We start from the raw sequence: 23,639 nt of genomic DNA on the forward strand, positions 1-23,639 counted from the left end.
AATTTAGAAATCGCCATTCCGATTCACAAAGTCCAGCTCGACACACCCGAGTCCAGCCCAACATATTTTGTACCAACTAGCTGATATGCTTGCTATGAAAGAGCAGATGAAGGGAAAAAAACCTAACCATCTGCTCTAGTAACACCAATGGAACAAATTTTGGAAAATCATTTGAGAAAACAATCCAAATCTGCATATTCTCTACCAAGAACTCTCACTACCTTACTTTCGATCATCAACCACCCATCGCTGCATGGCAATCACGGGTCCCGCATCCAAAGCACGGACAGTGAATGCTAATGATACTCTGATTTCCTAGAAACCATCCTCATACATAACTCCACAAATGAGAATATCCTCCTTATTTAATCACATGTTTTGTAAGCATATGTTCACTTAAGCCTACCTGAATTGCTCTTTGAACTGGAGCAGTGCCACGGTATAATGGTAGTAGGCTTGGGTGTATATTAACAGTCCCAATTGCAGATAAGTAAACCGATCAAATGTTATTCATGCAGCCTCGTGACTTTAAAAATGTTCATTGATTGATTACATTTAACGAAAACAAGAAGATCAATCATTGGTAAATCACATGATCTGGAAGATAATCATGCAGATTATAATAAGAAGCCGGCATTGCATTTGACTAACCCAATGGAGAGGAATTTTAAGAAACTTGCTCGGTAGAATATTTCCATATGCTGCAGTGATGCAAATATCGGGATTCAATGCTCTTAAAGTATACGGAAGGAGTCCTGAAAGAAAAGCAAAATCTTAGCCTTATTGAAAGTTTCGCGCCTTCTTTACAATGTCGAACTTTCTAGAGTAGCGCCATCAAGCAATACAGAAGAACTGGAGGAATTTGAAGAAAAAGAAGTTAAGTGGTTGATAAATCAAATGCATCGTCAACGACTTATCAGTAACTAATATTTCCAGAGAGCTAAGTACTGAGCGACCGAAAAGACGAGAAGATATGTACAGTTCGTCTGCATTAACATGCAAGGGAGAACCATCAGATAACCTCTCAACAGTTCTGATACTTGTACGTAAATAAGAAGAGTAACGGGCATGTCGAAACCAGGAGGACGAGAAGGAACCGCTTAGACTAGTAAAGTAGCTATACAGATAGCTGTAATAAAAACAAGCAGTTCAACTTGTACGGAGAAAAGATAAATGAGAAGTCCAAGCTCCATTCTAGCTCAACGAACTAGAATACTTCAGCTGAATGCAGCGAATAAATTCAAAATCACTGAGACCATAAAAAGAAAAACAATAGAGATAGAGAAAAGGCACTAGATCTACATTACCTCTCCTGCTGGTTCTGGCATGAGAATAAGTTCAGGGGAGAATCCCCCTGTCGAGCGCATATTGTGCCACCGGAGACGGCATGATCCTTTTCCCCCTGTTTCTTCTAGCCGGCAGTTGGGTAACTATTGCTGCAACCTAAATCGCACCGTATTAGGCAGTATTTATTTTATATTTTTATATCTTTTTTCCACTCTTCTTCTTCTTGCTCCTCCTCTAGTCGGTGGTGGCGGCCACCGCCGGCAAATGGCAACAGGGGCGACGGACGGCAAGGAGCGGCGGTAGCGAGGAAGAATAAGAAAAGAAAGAAAATGACTTATTTCTAAAATTGTTCTCGGGATCAAGAAATTCTTTTTTTCGTTCCGAGAAACAAAAGAACAAAAGAACAACAAAATTGGAGTGTTACCATGCGCAACCTTGCCCATCGGAGCATGGGGCTGGTAGCCAAAAAGATAAGGTGGCAATCTAAGAATGCATATCGTGCTCTTGTTGTTGTATTTTCTATTCATGTGGTCACAAATAAAAAATAAAAATTCAGTAAAAGGTCACCAAAAAAGTGGGCAGGGACAGGTTGGCTGCCGCCACGATGGTCCTGCCAATTGAAAAGCAACCACCCAGGTTTCGATCTCGATCTCAGTCTGCACGGCGGCCATCGTGGCGGCGGTCTTGACTCCAGCAACACATGCAGAAGAGAGGGGGAGGAGCAGATCCGGCACCCCACGTCGGTGGTGGCTGGGCACATTTTCAGTCATTTTCAGTGACCCAGTGAAATGAGCCCTTCAAATTCGCTTAGCGGACAAGTCAATCACAAGCCTAAATGGCCAAGGCATGTGCAAGAATTGCCCTTAGCAGAAACTTCATGCATCATCACTTCTGATAGCTGTAAGTAGTCAAAGCATCGAAACATAGCTCAATGACAATCTGCCTCTCAGATCTTCAAATGAAACCTAATTGCTTCCCTTCCATTCACGGGGGCACACAGAGCTAATAATCATTTGAGAGAGAGAAGAGAGACGCCGACACCGATAAAAAGGCAAGGCAAAGTATAATGTAATGTTAGCGAGTTGATGTGACAACCATCTGCTAGCTTGAAGCAGTATGTGTGTTGGAGAAATCTTTCCTGCATATTTTGAAGCCGACAAAACATTTCTATCGCCCAAGTCTATGGATATCGATAGTTAAAGTCTCAAGACTTTATAGTCTCAAGACTCTATTATCTCAAGACTCAAGACTCAAGACTCAAGACTCAAGACTCAAAGTTATTCTCACCGGCGCCTTTCTAATCCAAAGTGTTGAAGGAAATCCAAAGTCGAGGTTTTATGATTGAGGATTTGATCCTATCCTCTCGGGATAGATTCTTTGGTTGGATAATCATTTCGGATTCTTTATATCTTATCTAAGAACGATTGAAGATCCGATGGTCGACGAAATAATCTTGGATTATTCTATTCTTGGAAACCGAGATCCTGATTGTATGGGCGAACAGGATTGATGGGCTATCATCGATTCCTTATATAGCTCGGATGATCTTCTTGATTGATTCCGTCCAACGGGTAGATTGGAGGAATTCCTTTGGTAAGTGCCAACGGCTATGATGGCATGAAGGAGTATAAAAGGAAGACGTTCTAGTTGTTTTAAGTGTGTGATCGATAGAAAATTCCGTAGTCCAAGATCCTTTGATTGTTAGTTGAGACCGAGCGAAATTGTATACCGAGAGTGTTTATACTTGGTGACGCCTTGAGCAAGTGTGGTAGATCATCTACACCTAGAAATCAAGGAAGATCAACACGTAACAACTCTTTGATCATAGTGGAATCCAGCCAATCGGCCGTCGCGTAAGAGGGACGTAGGCTTGAATCAAACCGAACCACTATAAACCGAGTGTTCAATTCTCTTCCCTTACTCGCATTGCGATTGAATTTTCAACTGTTGCAAAGTCTCTAATTGTTTAAGTATCGTGCAAACATCGAGAAATTTTTTGTGTATACCTATTCACCCCCCTCTAGTACTCGTACTAGCTATCTCAATTGGTATCGAGCACGTGTTCTTACTTTGTTTGAAGTGTTTTACTTCGAGTAAAAGATCCATGGCTAGTATGCTAGCAAGGGGCTGATGGAGGGGCAAAAGCAATACCAGACCTCCCTACTTCGATGGAAAGGATTACAACATCCGGAAGAACAAGATGAAAGCTTTCCTACGATCAAAGGATCCTCTGAATGGGACGTAGTGGAAAAAAGGAATCACTATTGCTGCTGCATCAAACACCGAAAGAGGAAAAGAAACCGTTGAAACCAGCGGAATGTCTCAAGAAGAAATAAACAAGAGACAAGCACTTGATGCTAAAGCAATTTATTCTTTATATTGTGCTTTGTCACCAACTGAATATAACAGTAATATCTTCTTGTGTCACAGCAAAAGAAGTCTCGGGACAGGTTACATATCACTTATGAAGGAACCGATCGAGTGAAGGAGACCAGAATTAACATTCTTCTTGGTCAATATGAATCCTTCAAAATGAAACCAGGAGAATCTATAACCGACATGTTTAGTCGTTTTACAGATATTGTCAATGGTCTTGAGAACCAAGGACAAAAATTTCTGATCCCATGAAGGTGAACAAGCTTCTACGTGGACTCTCCAAGGATTGGAATCATATAAAGACTTCAATAAGAGAGACGCAAAGAATCATGCCATTATCTCGTAGACGGGCCGATTGGAACTCTTCGCCTTACGAAGTGGAACGAATTAATGAAGACGAAGATCCAAGAGGTAAGAAATCTATTGCACTAAAATCAAATGATGATTCTGATGATGCAGATTCTGAAGATGATATGAATGATGAGGAGCTCGCCCTCATGATAAGAAGATTCAGAAAACTGAATAGAAAAGGCGAAGGTTTATCCCAAAGAAACAAAGTTCTCGGAGACAGCAGACCAAGTTGATGATGAGGAACCAAACAAAGAAGTAGTTTGCTTCGAATGTAAAAAGAAGGGACACATCGAGACCCAACTGTCCTCTTCTGAAAAAGAAAAGAGGAAAAGCTGAGAAATTTCGAAAAGCTCTTAAAGCCGAAACCCGGAGCGATGGCTGAGTGTGAAGAGAGTGATGAGGAATATGCCAACCCGTGTCTAATGGCGCACCGACTCGGACTGGATCGACTCGGACAAAGGAATTTGAGGTCTCGTCAAAAGAAGGTAAAGTGGTATCTTGACAGCGGATGCTCAAGACACATGACAGAGACTCGAGTGTTTCATAAAGCTTATTAAAGTGAATGGTGGAAAAGTTTCATTCGGAGGAAATAGCAAAGGAAGTATTGTGGGATTCGGAATTGCGAAAATTGGAAATCTCACAATAAGCAATGTCTCTCTAGTGGAAGGACTCAACTACAATCTACTCAAGATTAGCCAATTGTGTGATACTGGTTACAAGATCTTCTTTCAAGAAGGCATTTGTTCTGAATTAGCAAAGATTCGACTCGCCTTTCATGGGTCGAAGGCATGGAAACATCTACCTCCTTGATGTAAAGCCAAATGAAGAACAATGCTTAATTTCAATTCAAGATGAAGCAATTCTATGGCATAGAAAGCTTGGCCATATCAACAAGAAGCAATTAGCCAAAATCTCTTCAAAGCAGCTTGTTAGAGGTCTACCTAAACCGCCATACCAAAAGTCGACTTATGTACTCCATGCATGCAGGGAAAGGTGTAAGAAATTCATTTAAACAAATAAATCATGTATCTACTAATCATGTAATACGCTTGCTTCATATGGATCTCTTCGGACCAACAAGAACCCGAGCATTGGAGGTAAGAAATATTGTCTAGTAATTGTAGATGATTACTCGTTTTACCTCAGGTATATTTTCTAGCAAACAAATCGAAACCTTTTCGTACTTTGAAAAGTTTGCTAAAAGGTTCAAAATGAAAAAGGATGTGCTATTTCTAGTATAAGAACAAAGATCATGGAAGTGAATTTGAAAATCAAGATTTTACGAGATTTCCCGTGATAAATCTGGTGTTAATCACATGTTCTCCTCTCCGTATACTCCAGCAAAATGGAGTTGTGGAAAGAAAGAATAGATCTCTTCAAGAAATGGCTAGAACACTTTTAATTGAAAGTAAAATTTCTTCACGATTTTGGGCTGAAGCTGTTTCAACTTCAACTTGCTATATTATAAATAGAGTCTTTTAAGACCTATTCTTGATAAAACCCCCTATGAATTGTTCAAAGGTAAGAAGCCTATTGTTTCATACTTTCATGTGTTCGGTTGCAAATGCTTTATTTTGAAAAATGCAAATGATCGAGTTGGTAAGTTTGAAGAAAGATCGATGAAGGCATCTTCCTTGGATATTCTACATCAAGCAAAGCCTACGAGTCTACAACAAAAAGCCAGTCGTGGAAGAATCAATGAATGTCAAATTCCAAGACTCGGTGCAAGATGAATCCAGCCGGACTCGCACGATGAGACCGAATCCGCTCTAGATCTTCAAATGTCTACATCTCAAGAAGCATCTCGGATTCTCGAAGTCCATCATCAAGACGATCATGGAGAATCAAATAAAGAAAGAGATCATCAACCCGGTAACTGAAACACAAATCCAGTCATCCCAAAGATCTTATTATTGGCGAACTTAATGAAGGAATCCGCACCAGGATCAAAAAGGCATGAAGAATCTAGTGCTTTTGTGGCTCTCATCTCTCGAAATTGAACCAAAAAGCATAGAAGAAGCTTTATCGATGAAAGCTGGATCGAAGCTATGCAAGAAGAGCTTAGACAGTTCAACATCAATGATGTCTCGGGAATTGACATCTAAACCAAAAGGTAAAACATTATTGGAACCAAATGGGTATTCAGAACAAAATGAACGAAAAGGAAAAGTCGTACGAAACAAAGCAAGGCTCGTGGCCAAAGGGTATACGCAAGAAGAAGGAATAGACTATGACGAGACTTACGCACCCGTTGCAAGGTTAGAAGCTATTCGTCTATTACTTGCGTTTGCTTGTTACAAAATTTCAGGTTATTCCAAATGGACGTCAAAAGTGCTTTCCTAAATGGATTTATCCATGAGGAAGTTTATGTGGAACAACCGCTGGATTTGAAGACCCAAAGAAGCCGACTCGCCTCTTCGTTCGAAAAGGCTCTGTATGGTCTAAAGCAAGCACCTCGAGCTTGGTACGACCATTAAGTAAGTTTTTATTACAAAATGGTTTTGTCAAAGGTAAAGTAGATACTACTTTGTTTATCAAAAAGGAAAACAAAACTTTTTACTTGTTCAAATATATGTTGATGACATTATTTTTGGATCTTCTAATGAAAGTCTTTGCAAGAAATTTTCTAAGTCTATGCGATGAATTTGAAATGAGTATGATGGGAGAATTAACATTCTTTCTTGGACTCCAAGTGAAACAAATGAAGGAAGGAACTTTCATCCATCAAGAAAAATATGCGAATGATCTTGTCAAAAGGTTTGGATTGGAAAAATGCAAAAAGATCGACATACCAATGTCATGTTCTCGGAAGATAGACAAGGATGAAGAAGGGAAGAAAATAGATCAAAAGCATGTACGTAAGCATGATCGGTTCACTTCTTTATCTTACTCAAGGCTTCTAGACCTGATATTTTGTTCCGTGTTTGTATCACGTGCTAGGTTTCAATCGATCCTAGAGAATCACATCTCGCCGTGAAACGAATTATCAAATACGTTGCTTCATCTTCAAGCATCGGTCTTTGGTATCCAAAGAAGGGAGACTTTAATCTTCTAGGATACTCGGATGCGAATCTGGCCGGTTGCGTAATCGATAGAAAGAGCACTTCTGAACTTGTCAACTACTTGGAAACAGAACGGTGTCTTGGTTTTCGAGGAAACAAAGCACCGTAGCTCTTTCAACAACGTGCAGTATGTAGCTCTTGGAAGCTGCCGTTCGCAAATTCTATGGATAAAACAACAGCTACAAGACTTTGGCATTGAAGACTCATGCACGTAAATCGATGTGACAACACCGGTGCTATAAATCTCACCAAAAATCCAATCCTTCATTCAAGAGCAAAGCATATTGAGATTCGACATCACTTTATTAGAGATCATATTCAAAATGGAGAAATCTCGATTCAATTTGTTGATTCAAAAAGTCAACTAGCGAGACATATTCACAAAGCCTTTGGAGAAGAATCGTTTGACTTTATCCGCTCAAGACTCAACATTTTGAAGCTTGAAGAAGTTAAAGTCTAGAGACTCACCAACTCTAAAGACTCGATCTCTTAGACTCTAAGTCCCGAGACTCGGACATTCGTGGATAAAGACGTAAGTTGTATTTCTTCTAAAAGGTACTAATTGTCATTTAGTCGAAAAGGTACGATCTTTTGTTTAATAATTTTTGGCAGTTATAGATTTTGAAAAGAAGTAATCGTTCACTTTCCATTGCACCGATTGAACTTCCCTTTTCAAAAACAAAGTTATATATATATATACAGTTTTTCTTTCCCCAAATCTTCAAAACCCTAAAAGCACTCTTCTCTCGATCTTTGTTTCTACTCTTTGTTCATCGTCGAGAAAGTGGTCATTTTCTTGGGAAAGCAAGTGAAGGAATCCTCAAATAGACAAAGAAAGATGTCGTCTTCAAGGAAATCATCAAGAATCGCGAACGGGGACCACAAAGAATGAAGAAGGACCGACTCATTTCGATCTCACTGAGGAAGAAGACTTATCTCGGTCAGCGACAAAGTCCGATTCGCTCTCCTCCACGTCATTCAGCATCTCCCCGCCCCACAAAGTGAAAGTCATAATCTGGAAGAAGAGATAATCGAGGATGCCGACCCAAAAGTAAGAGTTCAAAAGCCTTCCTTTTTGTATAAACTTTATTGTGCATTGAAAAGCACAGTACTCCATTGAACTACATAGATGACTTCCTTAAGGACAAAAATTATGGGAATGAGTATCTTTTCTCAAGAAAATGGAGGAATGGGGAATTGCCCCAAAAGGAAAAAGCGGAGGAAGCTCTTGCGAACATTCCAAGAGATCCTCGTATGCCGGACAAAATCGATTGACGCGAATGATGATGACAAAATGTTCCTTGAATTTGAACCTAGAATGGGTGTGGCGGCAAAGGCGAAAGGAAATCGGATGGATTTGTTTAAATCCAAGGATCAAGAAAAAGTGTATTACGCCCGTTGAAAAGAGGGGTAATCAACCCTAGAAGTGTCGATTTTGACTTCGGGATTCCATCAACTTGAACCTAAGAGAGAAGTTGAATTTGCTTCAACTTGAGACTTTCGCTCCGACTCTACGTACGGGTATGATCATCTCGACTGCTTATTTCTATTCAAATCTTAGCTTTTTGGATGCGAATAGAATTTCATTCGATGTTCGAGACAAAGTCTATGTGGTAGATGTGAATATGTTGGCGTACATAGTTGGAGTTGAACGGGGACGCTATCTCCCACTTAAAGTCTCACCGCTCGAACTACTCTGGATCTTGTCAAAGATAGGGATGTAGATAAGAAAATTATCTATTCCTGAATGAACGCTATCAACATTGTGCTTCACAAGATTGTGATCAATTGTCTAAGACCTAAGTCTACTTCAAAGACTTCGTGTCTCTTTCTTCGAAGCAAAGTTGATGTATGCGATCAACTCAGACGGAAGTTCTCTCTCCCGCACACTATTCTTTTCCATATGTACGTAACTGTGTCAAAAGACAAAGGACAATTGCCTTATCCTGGTGCGGTGACCAAGATCTTCGTACATCTGAATATTGAACTGCCACATACTTTTTGTGTTCGACCGTGTGATAAGATGGTGGTAGGGTTGAAAATGTTAATGAAGATGCGTCCGCAAGAACTTTCTAAGGCAATGGAGAAATTCAAAGTGAAATCTCCAAATCGATTTCAAAAGGAAAAGGAAAGAAGGCATTTAGTGCTTCTTCGAAAAGAGGAAAAGAATTCTTATCCTCGGAGGATGAGGATGAAGATGAAGATGATGAAGATCCCACTATTCCAGCACCGACAAGAACAAGACGTTACGTGTCTTATTCGACAACTTCAGCAGAAAGCGAGAAGAAGAAGAACAGAGAGAGAAGGAGAAAGAAGTTGAGGAAGAAAAAGAAGAAGTAAAAGATCGATCTGGCCGATAAATGGAGAGAAGGGAAATCAAGAGATTGATCATCACTCTTCCCCTTTCGATGTCCTAGAGACAGGGGGAGTTAGCGAGCAAGAGAGGTCTCCACCTCATGCCGCTGAAGATCAAAGAAAATCTCCAAGACCCGCAAGAAGCTCGAGTCTCTCAATTGCTCGAAGAAGATGATACGACAATTCCAAATCTCGCAAGACCGTTCGGAAGCGCCATCGTACGCACACACACCATCCGAGAAAGCCAATGCCGGTACACGACGGATGATTCTCAGATCTTCGTAGTATCATGAATATTCTTCTGGAAATGCGTAACTGTGATATATATTCTGGATTGTGAAATCCAAGTCTTGAAGCATGCTGGACAAGCATCTTCATCTCTCGGAAGAAAATACAAAGACCTCGCTCTACAACTTCAAGCCAATGCCAAGAGAGAAGAGGTAGCTCATCTGCGAGAAGATCTGAAGAAGCTCGAAGGAGTAGTCCAGTCCATTGGGGATTTCCAGATCGTGCGCATTCCCAAGCAGACATGACTCCTTTCTCACCCTCTTTTTAATGATGACAAAAAGGGGGAGAACCAATTTGAACAAACATTATTTATTTGACTTTTTGTGGTTATGTTTATTTTTGAGTATGACTTGAGAACTTGAACTTGAGTGTTAGGATGAATTGGTTGTGGATTTTGATGCTTGACTGGTTGCATTTATATCAAGTATTGTTACATGGTATTACTCATGAAAGACTAACCAATTTGCTGTGGATGCAGAGTCTGGTTGTTTATTAATCTTTATGAGTTAGCCATATTGCTTGAGAAATGTTTTTGCAGGTCAAAGTTGTTCAAATCTTCAAGAAAGTTTTGTCACCATCAAAAAGGGGAGATTGTTGGAGAAATCTTTCCAAATATTTTGAAGCCGACAAAACATTTCTATCGATCTAAGTCCGGATATCGATAGTTAAAGTCTCAAGACTTTATAGTCTCAAGACTCTATTATCTCAAGACTCAAGACTCAAGACTCAAGACTCAAGACTCAAAGTTATTCTCACCGATGCCTCTTTCTAATCCAAGTGTTGAAGGAAATCCAAAGTCGAGGTTTATGATTGAGGATTTGATCCTATCCTCTGGGATAGATTCTTTGGTTGGATAATCATTTCGGATTCTTTATATCTTATCTAAGAACGATTGAAGATCCGATGGTCGACGAAATAATCTTGGATTATTCTATTCTTGGAAACCGAGATCCTGATTGTATGGGCGAACAGATTGATGGGCTATCATCGATTCCTTATATAGCTCGGATGATCTTCTTGATTGATTCCGTCCAACGGGTAGATTGGAGGAATTCCTTTGGTAAGTGCCAACGGCTATGATGGCATGAAGGAGTATAAAAGGAAGACGTTCTAGTTGTTTTAAGTGTGTGATCGATAGAAAAATTCCAGTCCGAAGATCCTTTGATTGTTAGTTGAGACTGAAATGCGAAATTGTATACCGAGAGTGTTTATACTTGGTGACGCCTTGAGCAAGTGTGGTAGATCATCTACACCTAGAAATCAAGGAAGATCAACACCGTAACAACTCTTTGATCATAGTGGAATCCAGCCAATCGGCTGTCGGTGCGTAAGAGTGGACGTAGGCTTGAATCAAGCCGAACCACTATAAACGAGTGTTCAATTCTCTCTTTCCCTTACTCGGATTGCGATTGAATTTTCAACTGTTGCAAAGTCTCTAATTGTTTAAGTATCGTGCAAACATCGAGAAATTTTTTGTGTATACCTATTCACCCCCCTCTAGGTACTCGTACTAGCTATCTCAATGTGCACAAATTTAACAAATCCTACTCTTCTTCATTGCTGATTGGTCCTATTTAACTGGAGAATTAGAGCGGTTCCGTTGAGCTGTTGGGGGTAATTTCTCTGATGGACGACAAGGAAGCCGCCGTCCAGTTTCCTGCTCAATTTTGCGCTTGAGCTCCCTCGAATACGAATTTGACCCAGCTTCTCGGAGAGAGTTTATCGCAATAGATTCCTATAAAAGATCAAGTACACGGTTATGCCACGAGAGATGACGGATCCGAAGGAGATATAGTGCTGCTTCACCGACCTTAGGGCTTAGGAATGGAAGTGTCGGTGAAAATGACTGTGTGGGAGTGGATTAACAATTTCTCCACTGGAATGTCATCCGCCAATTGACAGCCATGCACTGCAAGAGCACATTCACCAATTTTCTGGTGTGGTCGCTAATAAATACTGCTATGGAAATTGATAATGAATGGTTAGAGAGCATGCTTATGCTGATGTATGCTGCACTAGCACTAAAACACAAAGGCTTGAGACATCCTTCACTAAGCGATGCCCCCTCAAAATGTCAAAACTCATGACACATTGTTAGCTAAGTGAGATCGACTCCAATTTCTCTTCAAATGATAAAGCAGAAACCCATACCAAATATATATATATATATATATATATATATATATATATATTTGGGAAAAAGCCACGAAAAATCCCGAACTTTGCCCAAAGTGACATTTACCCCAAACTTTTTTGTGACGTGAAAAACCCCAAACTTTGCCAACCGTGACACATTTACCCCAAACTTTTTTTTTGTGACACGAAAAATCCTGAACTTTCATTATGTGACACATTTACCCCAAAATTAGAGGGCATTTTGGTCTTTTCATTTTTTAAATTTTTTAAATTTTTTTTTTACTTTTTAATTTTTTTTTTCCTTCTCTCTTCCCTCCACCAAATACCGGCTCTGGCGAAGGGAAGCCGGCGTCCAACGAGGGCTGCCCTTGCCGGCACCGAACGAGGGTCACCCTCGCCGGCCTCGAGCTTGGGCGGCCCTCGCCGGGCGTCGGGCGAGGGCCGCCCTCGCTGCGTCGGGCGGGACGGCCCGGCTGCGTCGGCGAGGGTGTCCCCGCCGCCAGATCTGGTGAGGGCCGTCCCTCGCCCGTCGCCGGCGAGGGCCGCCCGGCTGTGTCGGGCGAGGGTGTCCTGCCCTCGCCGGACGGCGAGGTCGCGACGCCGGCTTCCCTCCGCCGGCTCCACCATGGCCGGCGGAGGGAAGAAGAAGAAAAAAAGAAAAAAAAAAGGAAAAAGGAAAAAACAGAATAAAAAGACAAAAATGCCCTTGATGGGGTAAATGTGTCACGGTTGGCAAAGTTTGGGGTTTTCACGTCACAAAAAAAGTTTGGGGTAATGTGTCACTTTGGGCAAAGTTGGGGTTTTTCGTGGCTTTTCCTTTTTTTTTTTTTTTTTTAAAACTGCTCTTGCTTCCTAACAAGAATCCTGGAGTTCACTCATGATGACAGTAACTGACAATAGGATGCATACCATTGAATCTTCCGAACTAGCTGATACTTAAATCATGTAATGATGCAGTCATCAGGGTGAGAATTGAGAGGATAATTCTCTATTGGATAGTCAAAGGTTTACACAGACGTGGAGGATCTTTCCACGTCACCCGTAGATCAATAACGTGCCTGCGATTGTGGAAATATTGGTGAGTCCAGCATACCAATTTCGGTGGAATAACCGTCAGTTACTTGAACTAGGTGAAATATGGACAGTATTTATGAAACAACTCACCAGAGGTGACGACTGGTGTCGATTCATCAATAGATCCCATGTGTCGTAGCACGCCATACTCGAGTTCTGCAAACCCCTGCATCAAAATTTTAGCGAATGATTTGGGAACTCCAATAGCTTTTCAAGATTCTGTGAATAGCCAGACATCATATCTAAGATCTTGATTGCCAGACATTTTGCTTTACCAGTATCAGGAATGCACAAGCAAAAGATACTTTCAAAATGGATCTATGAGTCGCAAATATGTAGTAATGGCAACAACTAGCAACTAATTTCTGTAAATTAGAAAACCGCCTTAGATGCCTCTAGATCTTTGCAACCCGCAATTTTAGTCAATACACATTTAACTGAAACTGATTCAGAACCTTTTGAAGCAACCATACTTGTCCCTGCAATCCCCACAGGAAAAGAACACATAAATTTTCGCAAGAGACAGCATGTCTATAATTACCTCACCCTTCCCAAGCCGAGCACCAGTATTAGGGTCAACTGCAACGGAGCCAATCACAATCAGATCCCCCTTTATCTTCTCATCCAATCCAATCGGCCTTCCATACTTGGCAACCCCCGCAGAGGTACAAGCCTCATTGACGGAATGAGGGGCCAACATAGAGGACTGAAGAACAGAGAAGAAACCTGTCCTCAAACGGGGTTGAGGCGTTAACAACTTCTTCCCATCTGCACATAGAGGAGTACAATCCCTTACCCTTTTTTAGAAAGTTAGCTCCACATTGCTACACATGTTCCTTCCATGGTTGAAAATAAACCAAATTAACTAAGTGAACATCTTAGCTGGAAAGAAACCGACCAGAGAGAGTGAGGAACCTGACTTGCTTCTGGGGTAAATCCGGGTTAACCTTCACACACTCTGCAACTTGATCCATCCCCGGGCCAGGCCCGTCTCTTTTTTAGAAATAGGGCTAATTTAATTTGGGCCTCGCTCATTTTAAGAAAAGAAAGAAAGAGGGTCTGGGCCGGGCCTGTATCGCAGCCCATGCCGCAAGCCCAGAGTCAAACCCGGTCCGGCCCAAAAATTTATTATTATTATTATTATTATTATTATTATTATTATTATTATTATTATTATTATTATTATTATTATTATTATTATTATTATTATTATTATTATTATTATTATTATTATTATTATTTAAAAACTTAAAAAATTAAAAAAAATATCGAAAATTAAAAAATGTAGGGTTTGGTTAGGTATTGCTATGTCTTACTTTTTTTTTTTTTTAGTGTAATTAGATCTTTATTTGCTCGTATTTTGATCATATTATATGTTTAATTTGCATATTTAATTATGTTTAATTGCACGTGTTTAATTTTACTGCAATTAGGATCTTGGTAGCTGTGATTGTTACTATAATGATTGTGCACCCGCATGATCACCTCGCATGTTAGTGGATAGGTGTAAAATCAATTCAATTTGCCTGGCAAAAATCTTTTCTCTTAAAATGAACAAGATTAGCTACCGAAAGTGCACTAATTGGTCAATTAGTGTAATCAAGTCCCCGATCCTAGATTTTCTGATTGCATAGAAAGTGAGGTATACTTCATGCCTCGCTTGATTTCTAGCCGACTCCAATAGGCTAGTGGCGACTCTTTTATGCAAAATCTTGAAAAATACCCCAATGTCACGCGGGATATGGGCTTGGGAGAGCCCGCGCCTAATCATGGGCCATGGTTCATCCTTTAGGCAATACTCCTAAACATGCTCCCTCCCCCCGAGGGTAGGTCGCGACAACTGTGATACTTCAAAATTTGGTTGAGTTGATATGTTAAAACAAGCCGAGAAACCCAACAGGAAATTCATTGGGTGATAAAGAGAGGTGAAGAGAGGAAAGGGGTGGAGAGGGCAAAAATGTAAACCCGAGACCTGACCCGAATTATTGCTTCGGGTATGATGCTTTTAGGTTCGGTTCAAATAGGGTCAAAACACACTGCCTTATGATTCGAGTCGGGTCGGGTCAATCGTTAATCTCAGCCCAAAGTCGACCAAGGTACACAACCATGTGTCACCCGTGGGAATCCATGTTATCGAACAATTTCCTGCAATTCTTCCTAGTATGGAATGAGTAAAGAATCAAGCTCCAAGTCTCGATCTATACAAAACAAAATGCACTGGTTTTTGGAAGAGCTTGACTAAGCCCTTGAAAGAGTATCATCTTGATCAAGCCCGTTCAAGGTTGAGTCCTCCTCTGGTAGATTTAACCAGATGGATTTATTTCCCGATGGTTTGAGATCCCGTTTCAGTTGTAGTTTCACTCCTTCTCCTTAGATAAAGATGTCTCGGACGCTACTCTCTCGGGAAGACCAAGTTTTTCTAGTGTGATTTTTTTGGCGGGTTCTATCAAAAGGGAAAATAGAGAGATGCTTTCTATCAGTCAAAAGTGTATACCACCCTCCTCCCCCAATGATCCCACGGTTGTCTCTTTTGAAATATCCCAAGAGGTCAATTGCTACAAGAAGAAAAAGCGTACAAGTCAATAGCTTAATAATTTATCTTTCCTATCTGAGTCGTAATTCGTAATCATTCCCTCATCAATAGGGAGCTAGAAGAAGCAAGTAGAATCCATTGAAAGTCTCGTCTGTCTCCTAAATGGAGTCGTTAAAAAACAAGCAAAGTGCATTAGTCACAAAGTGAAGCATAAGGACGAATGGAGTGAGCAAGCATGGAGCGGGTTAGAACACACTACCTTATGATTCGGGTCGGGTCGAGTAACGATTAAACCTGACCTAACTCGACCCTTTGACAGCCTTACTTAGCATCATAGAGTGCATTTTGAAAAATTCAGATTTTGTTTTGGCTCATTAGAGTTGCGATACTCGAATGTGAATAGAAAAGGAATTCGATTTTTTAACCCCACAAAAGCAAGCCTCTCGCAATTGCCGAATTCTCCTAGCAACGGAAGGTAACAACCAAGTGAATTGAAGCAATGACATTGCCAACATTAGTAAGGGGGGAAAATGAGAGCGTTCTTATTGAACGGGAATAGTTACGATTTTTTTCTTAGAAGTATGGTTCGTAGTTGCAATACTCTTACTTTAGGAAGCATTTGGAATCCTCTTAAGTCACGAAACCCGATTGAAATGGTAGGGCTCTCGAGACACAAATCGATGTCGACGAATATGCTGGTGGTACGAGTGAAGGAAAAAATCAATTTGATAGAGAATGAGAATATGATATTTGATCGGCTTCCTGCCACTGTTCGTCATTTTGATCTTCCTATCTAGTTGCGGGTCTCTGGGGTTTGTGATAAGGTTGGTGTATATTCTAGTGCAGTAGGGTGTTCGCTTCAATGTTCATTTAAGTTATTTTGTGATAATAATTGTGTAAAAATATGTTTTTTGTTCATTGAAACGAACATCCTACTGCACTAGAATATACACCAACCTTATCACGAACCTAGCCACTAGCGACCCATAGCTGGGTAGAAAGATCAAAATGGCAAACAATGGCGAGAAGCTGATCAAAGATCATCTTCTCCTTCTCTGTCAAATCGATCTTTTCCTTCACTCGCATTACCGGCGTATTCGTCGACATCGATTTGTGACTCAAGAGCCCTATCATTTCAGTTGGGTTTCGTGCCTTAAGAGGACTCCAAATGCTTCATAAAGCAAGAGGATTGCAACTACGGACGATGTTTCTAAGAAAAAGACCCATGTTGCGTCACCGCGCATCATTATTTGCCGACACCTAGTTCATTAGACCACTGCTGCTTATCACCGGCATCATCCCTCGAGTCCTTCCATCCATAGAGCACCGTCGTCACTCATGGCCTTCCATCGACAAGCCATGGCCTCGGACCTAGAGTCGTCCTAGAGATGGAAGATCAACAAGTTCCTCTAGATCTTCTCCATCTCATCTCATATCCACCTTCCTCTCGATCTAAACTCAACCCAACATCGATCCACTCACGCTCCCTCAAAGTTTATAATTTTATCGCCAATTCGATGCATAAATGAAGGCTCCGCTACGTGTCGGTGACCTGAGCGAGACTCAGATGGGAAAACGCACTCTCGCCTTCAACCACATATGTCGCTTTGGCTGATTATGTTGACCATAGGTGTCACTCTCGAGCTCAAGGAATGGTTATCTATCTTCCCCATTGAGCAAGCTTTATTCTACACAAAAGATGAAAAACAAAGGATGTTTCATACTATGGAAGGGGCAGTGCTCTTTGGATGAAAGGCCACGAGCGACGGCTCATTTGACGAACATGAGTGGTTGGCTTGAGGCAATGCCGGCAACTCAACCTGACCGAATGAAGGAGATGACGGTGGACGAAGGAGGAAGATGACAGAGAAATCACAGAAGTTTAATTTTCATTTTCTTTTATTTAGCTGTTAGGTCATGGACACGTGTCGATTTTTATTTGCCTTCGCACAAAAGTATATGCCACGTCATAGGCTGATGTGGCATATATTTTTGTTTTTAAAGCCAATAAGAATTCGACACGTGTCCATGAACGGGCAAGTAAAAAATCAAAATTTAACTTCTATTTTTGCTCTCCCATATTCCTCCTCGTCTACTGCCATCTCCTTCGTTCGCCACGGCAGAGTCACCGATGTTGCGTCACCGGCGCGTCATTATTTGCCGCCACCTCCTTCATTCGACCGTTGCTTTTCACCGGCATCATCCTTCGAGACCTTTCATCCACAGAGCACCGTCGTCACTCAAGGCCTTCCATCGACAAGCCATGGCCTCAAATCTGGAGCTCGTCCCTAGAGATGCAAGATCAACGAGTTCGTCTAGATCTTCACCATCTCATCTCATATGCACCATCCTCTATCGATGTAAACTCAACCCAACATCGATCCACTCTCAAGCTTCCTCAAATTTTATATTTTTATCCCCAATCCGATGTGTAATGAAGGCTCCGACTACATGTCGGTGACCTGAGCGAGACTCGATGGGAAAACGCACTCTACTTGGACCTCATGTCGCCCCGGCCGATTATTTTGACCATTGGAGTCACTCTAGAGCTCAAGGAATGATTCTCTCTTCCCCCACGGAACAAAATTTATTCTACACAAAAGATGAAAAACAGAGGATATTTCATACTATGGAAGGGGCGGTGCTCTTTGGATGAAAGGCCACGAGCAACTATTCATTCGACGAAAAGGAGTGGTTGGCTTGAGGCAGCACATACAACTCCACCGGTGATCGATTGAAGGAGGTGACAATGGACAGAGGAGGAAGATGAGAGAGAAATCACAAAAGTTCAATTATGATTTTCTTTTATTTAGCTACCAGGTCATGGAGACGTGCCGATTTTTTATTGGCCTTCGATAAAAAAGAATATGCAACGTCATAGGCTGACGTGACATATATTTTTATATTGAAAGCCAATAGGAAATTGACACGTGCCCATGAATAGGTAGGTAAAAAAAATCAAAACTTTAACCTCTGCTTTTTCTCTCTCATCTTCCTCCTCCGTCTACTGCCGTCTCCTTCGTTCAGTTACCGGCAGAGTCACCGTTGTTACGTCACCGGTGTGTCACTATTTGCGCCACCTCTTTCATTCGACCACTACTGCTTGTCACCGGCATCATTGCTCGAGACCTTCCATCCACAAAGCACCGTCGTTACTCATGGCCTTCCATCAACAAACCATGGCCTCAGATCTGGAGCACGTCCTGGAGATGGAAGATCAACGAGTTAATCTAGATCTTCACCATCACATCTCATATGCACCCTCCTCTCTCGATGTAAACTCAACCCAACATCGATCCACTCTCAAGCCCCCTCAAATTTTATATTTTTATCCCCAATCCGATGCGTAAATGTGTAAATGAAGGCTCCGACTACGTGTCGGTGACCTGAGCGAGACTCAGATGGGAAAACGCACTCTCTTCTTCGACCTCATATGTCGCTTTGGTCGATTATGTTGGCCATGGGTGTCACTCTCGAGCTCAAGGAATAGTTCTCTCTCTTCCCCCACGGAGCAAAATTTATTCTACACAAAAGATGAAAAACAGCAGATGTTTCATACATTAGAAGGGGAGGTGCTCTTTGAATGAAAAGCCACGAGCGACGGCTCATTCGACAAACATGAGTGGTTGGCTTGAGGCAGCACCGGCAACTCCACTGGCGACCGAATGAAGGAGGTGACGGTGGATGGAGGAGGAAGTTTTGACTTTCTTTTATTTAGCTACTAGGTCATGGATACGTGTGATTTTTTATTGGCCTTCAGTACACAGTATATGCCACGTCATAGGCTGACGTGGCATATATTTTTGTACTGAAAGCATATAGGAAATCGACACGAGTCCATGAATGAACCGGTAAAAGAAATCAAAATTTAACTTCTATTTTTTCTCTCTCATCTTCCTCCTCCGTCTACTCCCGTCTCCTTCGTTCAATTACCGGCAAAGTCACCGATGTTGCGTCACCGGTGCGTCACTATTTGCCGCCACCTCCTTCATTCAACCACCGCTTTTCACCGGCATCATTCTTTGAGACCTTTCATCCACGAGCACCGTCGTCACTCGGGGCCTTCCATCGACAAGCCATGGCCTCAAATCTGAGCTCGTCCTAGAGATGCAAGATCAATGAGTTTGTCTAGATCTTCACCATCTCATCTCATATTCACCATCCTCTCTCGATGTAAACTCAACCCAACATCGATCCACTCTCAAGCTCCCTCAAATTTTATATTTTTATCCCCAATCCGATGCGTAAATGAAGGCTCCGACTACGTGTCGGTGACCTGAGCGAGACTCAGATGGGAAAATGCACTCTACTTGGACCTCATGTCGCTTCGCCAATTATGTTGGCCATTGGTGTCACTCTAGAGCTCAAGGAATGATTCTCTCTTCCCCCACGGAACAAAATTTATTCTACACAAAAGATGAAAAACAGAGGATGTTTCATACATTGGAAGGGGAGGTACTCTTTGGATGAAAGGCCACGAGTAGCGGCTCATTCGACGAAGAGGAGTGGTTGGCTTGAGGTAGCGCTGGCAACTCCACCGGTGACCGAATGAAGGAGGTGATGGTGGACGGAGGAGGAAGATGAGAGAGAAATCACAGAAGTTCAATTTTGATTTTCTTTTATTTAGCTGCTAGGTCATGGACACGTGTTGATTTTTTTTTATTGGTCTTCAGTACAAAAGTACATGCCACATCATAGGCTGAAGTGGCATATATTTTCTATACTGAAAGCCAATAGGAAATCGACACGTGTCCATGAACGGGCATGTAAAAAAATCAAAATTTAACTTCTGTTTTTTCTCATATTCCTCTTCCGTCTATTGTCGTCTCTTTCGTTCGCCACCGCGAGTCACCGATGTTGCATCACCGACGCGTCACTATTTGCCGCCACCTCCTTCATTCGACCACTACTGCTTTTCACCAGCATCATCCCTCGAGACCTTCCATCCATAAAGCATCATCGTCACTCATGGCCTTCCATCGACAAGCCATGGCCTCAGATCTGAGCTCATCCTAGAGATGGAAGATCATCGAGTTCCTCTAGATCTTCACCATTTCATCTCATATTCACCCTCCTCTCTCGACCTAAACTCAACCCAAAATCGATCCACTCTCAAGCTCCCTCAAAGTTTATATTTGTATCCCCAATTTGATGCATAAATGAAGGCCCCGACTACGTGTCGGTGACCCGAGCGTGACTCGATAGGAAACGCACTCTACTTCGACCTCATATGTCACTTCGGCTGATTATGTTGGCCATGGGTGTCACTCTCGAGCTCAAGGAATGGTTTTGTCTCTTCCCCCACTGAGCTAGCTTTAATTTACACAAAAGATGAAAACAAAGGATGTTTCATAATACGGAAGGGGCGGTGCTCTTTGGATGAAAGGCCACGAGTAGCGGCTCATTCGACGAAAAGGAGTGGTTGGCTTGAGGCAGCGTCGGGCAACTCCATCGGTGACCGAATGAAGGAGGTGATGGTGGACGAAGGAGGAAAATGAGAGAGAAATCACAAAAGTTCAATTTTGATTTTCTTTTATTTAGATGCCAGGTCATGGACACGTGTCGATTTTTTATTGGTCTTCAGTACAAAAGTACATGCCAAGTCATAGGCTGAAGTGGCATATATTTCTGTATTGAAAGCCAATAGGAAATCGACACGTGTCCATGAACGGGCATGTAAAAAAATCAAAATTTAACTTCTGTTTTTTCTCTCTCATATTCCTCTTCCGTCTATTGTCGTCTCTTTCGTTCAATTACCGGGCAGAGTCACCGATGTTGCATCACCGACGCGTCACTATTTGCCGCCACCTCCTTCATTCGACCACTCTGTTGCTTTTCACCAGCATCATCCCTCGAGACCTTCCATCCATAAAGCATCATCGTCACTCATGGCCTTCCATCGACAAGCCATGGCCTCAGATCTGGAGCTCATCCTAGAGATGGAAGATCATCGAGTTCCTCTAGATCTTCACCATTTCATCTCATATTCACCCTTCTCTCGACCTAAACTCAACCCAAAATCGATCCACTCTCAAGCTCCCTCAAAGTTTATATTTTTATCCCCAATCCGATGCATAAATGAAGGCCCCGACTACATGTCAGTGACCCGAGCGTGACTCAGATAGGAAAACGCACTCTCTACTTTGACTCATATGTCGCTTCGGCTGATTATGTTGGCCATGGGAGTCACTCTTGAGCTCAAGGAATGGTTTTGTCTCTTCCCCCACTGAGCTAGCTTTAATTTACACAAAAGATGAAAAACAAAGGATGTTTCATAATACGGAAGGGGCGGTGCTCTTTGGATGAAAGGCCACGAGTAGCAGCTCATTCAACGAAGAAGAGTGGTTGGCTTGAGGCAGCGTCGGCAACTCCATCGGTGACCGAATGAAGGAGGTGATGGTGGACGAAGGAGGAAAATGAGAGAAAATCACAAAAGTTCAATTTTGATTTTCTTTTATTTAGATGCCAGGTCATGGACACGTGTCGAGTTTTTATTGGTCTTCGCAAAAGTACATGCCACGTCATAGGCTGACGTGGCAGATATTTTTGTACTGAAAGCCAATAAGAAATCAACACGTGTCCATGAACAGGCAAGTAAATAAAAAATCAAAATTTAACTTGTATTTTTTCTCTCCCATATTCCTCCTCCGTCTACTGCCGTCTCCTTCGTTCAGTTACCAACAGAGTCACCGATGTTGCATCACCAGCGCGTCACTATTCGCCGCCACCTCCTTCATTTGACCTCTACTGCTTGTCACCGGAATCATCCCTTAAGACCATCCATCCACAAAGCACCATTGTCCCTCATGGCCTTCCATCGACAAGCCATGGCCTCGATCTGAGCTCATCCTAGAGATTGAAGATCATCGAGTTCCTTTAGATCTTCACCATCTCATCTCATATTCACCCGCCTCTCTTCATCTAAACTCAACCCAACATCGATCCACTCTCAAGCTCCCTCAAAATTTATATTTTTATCCCCAATCCGATGCGTAAATGAAGGCTTCGACTATGTGTCGGTGACCCGAGTGAGAATTAGATGGGAAAATGCACTCTCTACTTTGATTTCAGGTGTCACTTCGGCCGATTATGCTTGTCATGGGTCACTCTCGAGCTCAAGGATTGGTTCTCTCTCTTCCCCCACTGAGCAAGCTTTATTCTACACAAAAGATGAAAAACAGAGGATGTTTCATACTATGGAAGGGGCGGTGCTCTTTAGATGAAAGGCCACGAGCGACGGCTCATTCGACAAACAAGTGTGGTTGGCTTGAGGCAGTGCCGGCAACTCTACCAGTGACTGAATGAAGGAGGTGACAGTGGACGGAGGAGGACGATGAGAGAAAATCATAGAAGTTCAATTTTGATTTTCTTTTATTTAGCTACCAAGTCATGGCAACGTGTTAACTTTTATTGGCCTTCAGGTACAAAGTATATGCCAAGTCATAGGCTGACGTTTTTGTCTTGAAAGCCAATAGAAATCGACATGTGTTTATGAACGGACAAGTAAAAAAAAAAAATCAAAATTTAACTTATGTGTTTTCTCTCTCATCTTCCTCCTTCGTCTACTGCGGTCTCCTTCATTCAGTTACCGGCAGAGTCACCGATGTTGCGTCACCGGCGTGTCACTATTTGCTGCCACCTCCTTCATTCGACCACTACTACTTTTCACCGGCATCATCCCTTGAGACTTTTGTCCACAGAGCACCATTGTTACTCATAGCCTTCCATCGACAAGCCATGGCCTCAGATATGGAGCTCATCCTGGAGATGGAAGATCAACAAGTTCCTCTAGATCTTCACCATCTCATCTCATAATTACCCTCCTCTCTCGATCTGAACTCAACCCAACATTGTTCCACTCTCATGCTCCCTCAAAGTTTATATTTTTATCCCTAATCCGATGCGTAAATGAAGGCTTCAACTTCGTGTTCGTGACCCGAGCGAGACTCAGATGGGAAAACACACTCTCTGCTTCGACCTCATATGTCGCTTCGGCCGATTATGTTGGCCATGGGTGTCACTCTCGAGCTCAAGGAATGATCCTCTCTCTTCCCCCATTGTGCAAGCTTTATTCTACACAAAAGATGAAAAACAGAGGATGTTTCATACTATGGAAGGGGCGGTGCTCTTTGGATGAAGGGCCACAAGCGACGGCTCATTCGACGAACAGGAGTGGT

At 42.1% G+C, this 23,639-nt stretch overlaps 1 pseudogene; it reads right to left on the minus strand.

The window, feature by feature from the left end:
* Positions 1 to 2,277: 2,277 nt before the first annotated feature.
* LOC120292564 lies at positions 2,278 to 13,903 on the minus strand (annotated as a pseudogene).
* Between the last annotated feature and the right edge of the window lie 9,736 nt (positions 13,904 to 23,639).

This window comes from Eucalyptus grandis, chromosome 4 (assembly GCF_016545825.1).
Source record: "Eucalyptus grandis isolate ANBG69807.140 chromosome 4, ASM1654582v1, whole genome shotgun sequence".
Classification (NCBI taxonomy): domain Eukaryota; kingdom Viridiplantae; phylum Streptophyta; class Magnoliopsida; order Myrtales; family Myrtaceae; genus Eucalyptus; species Eucalyptus grandis.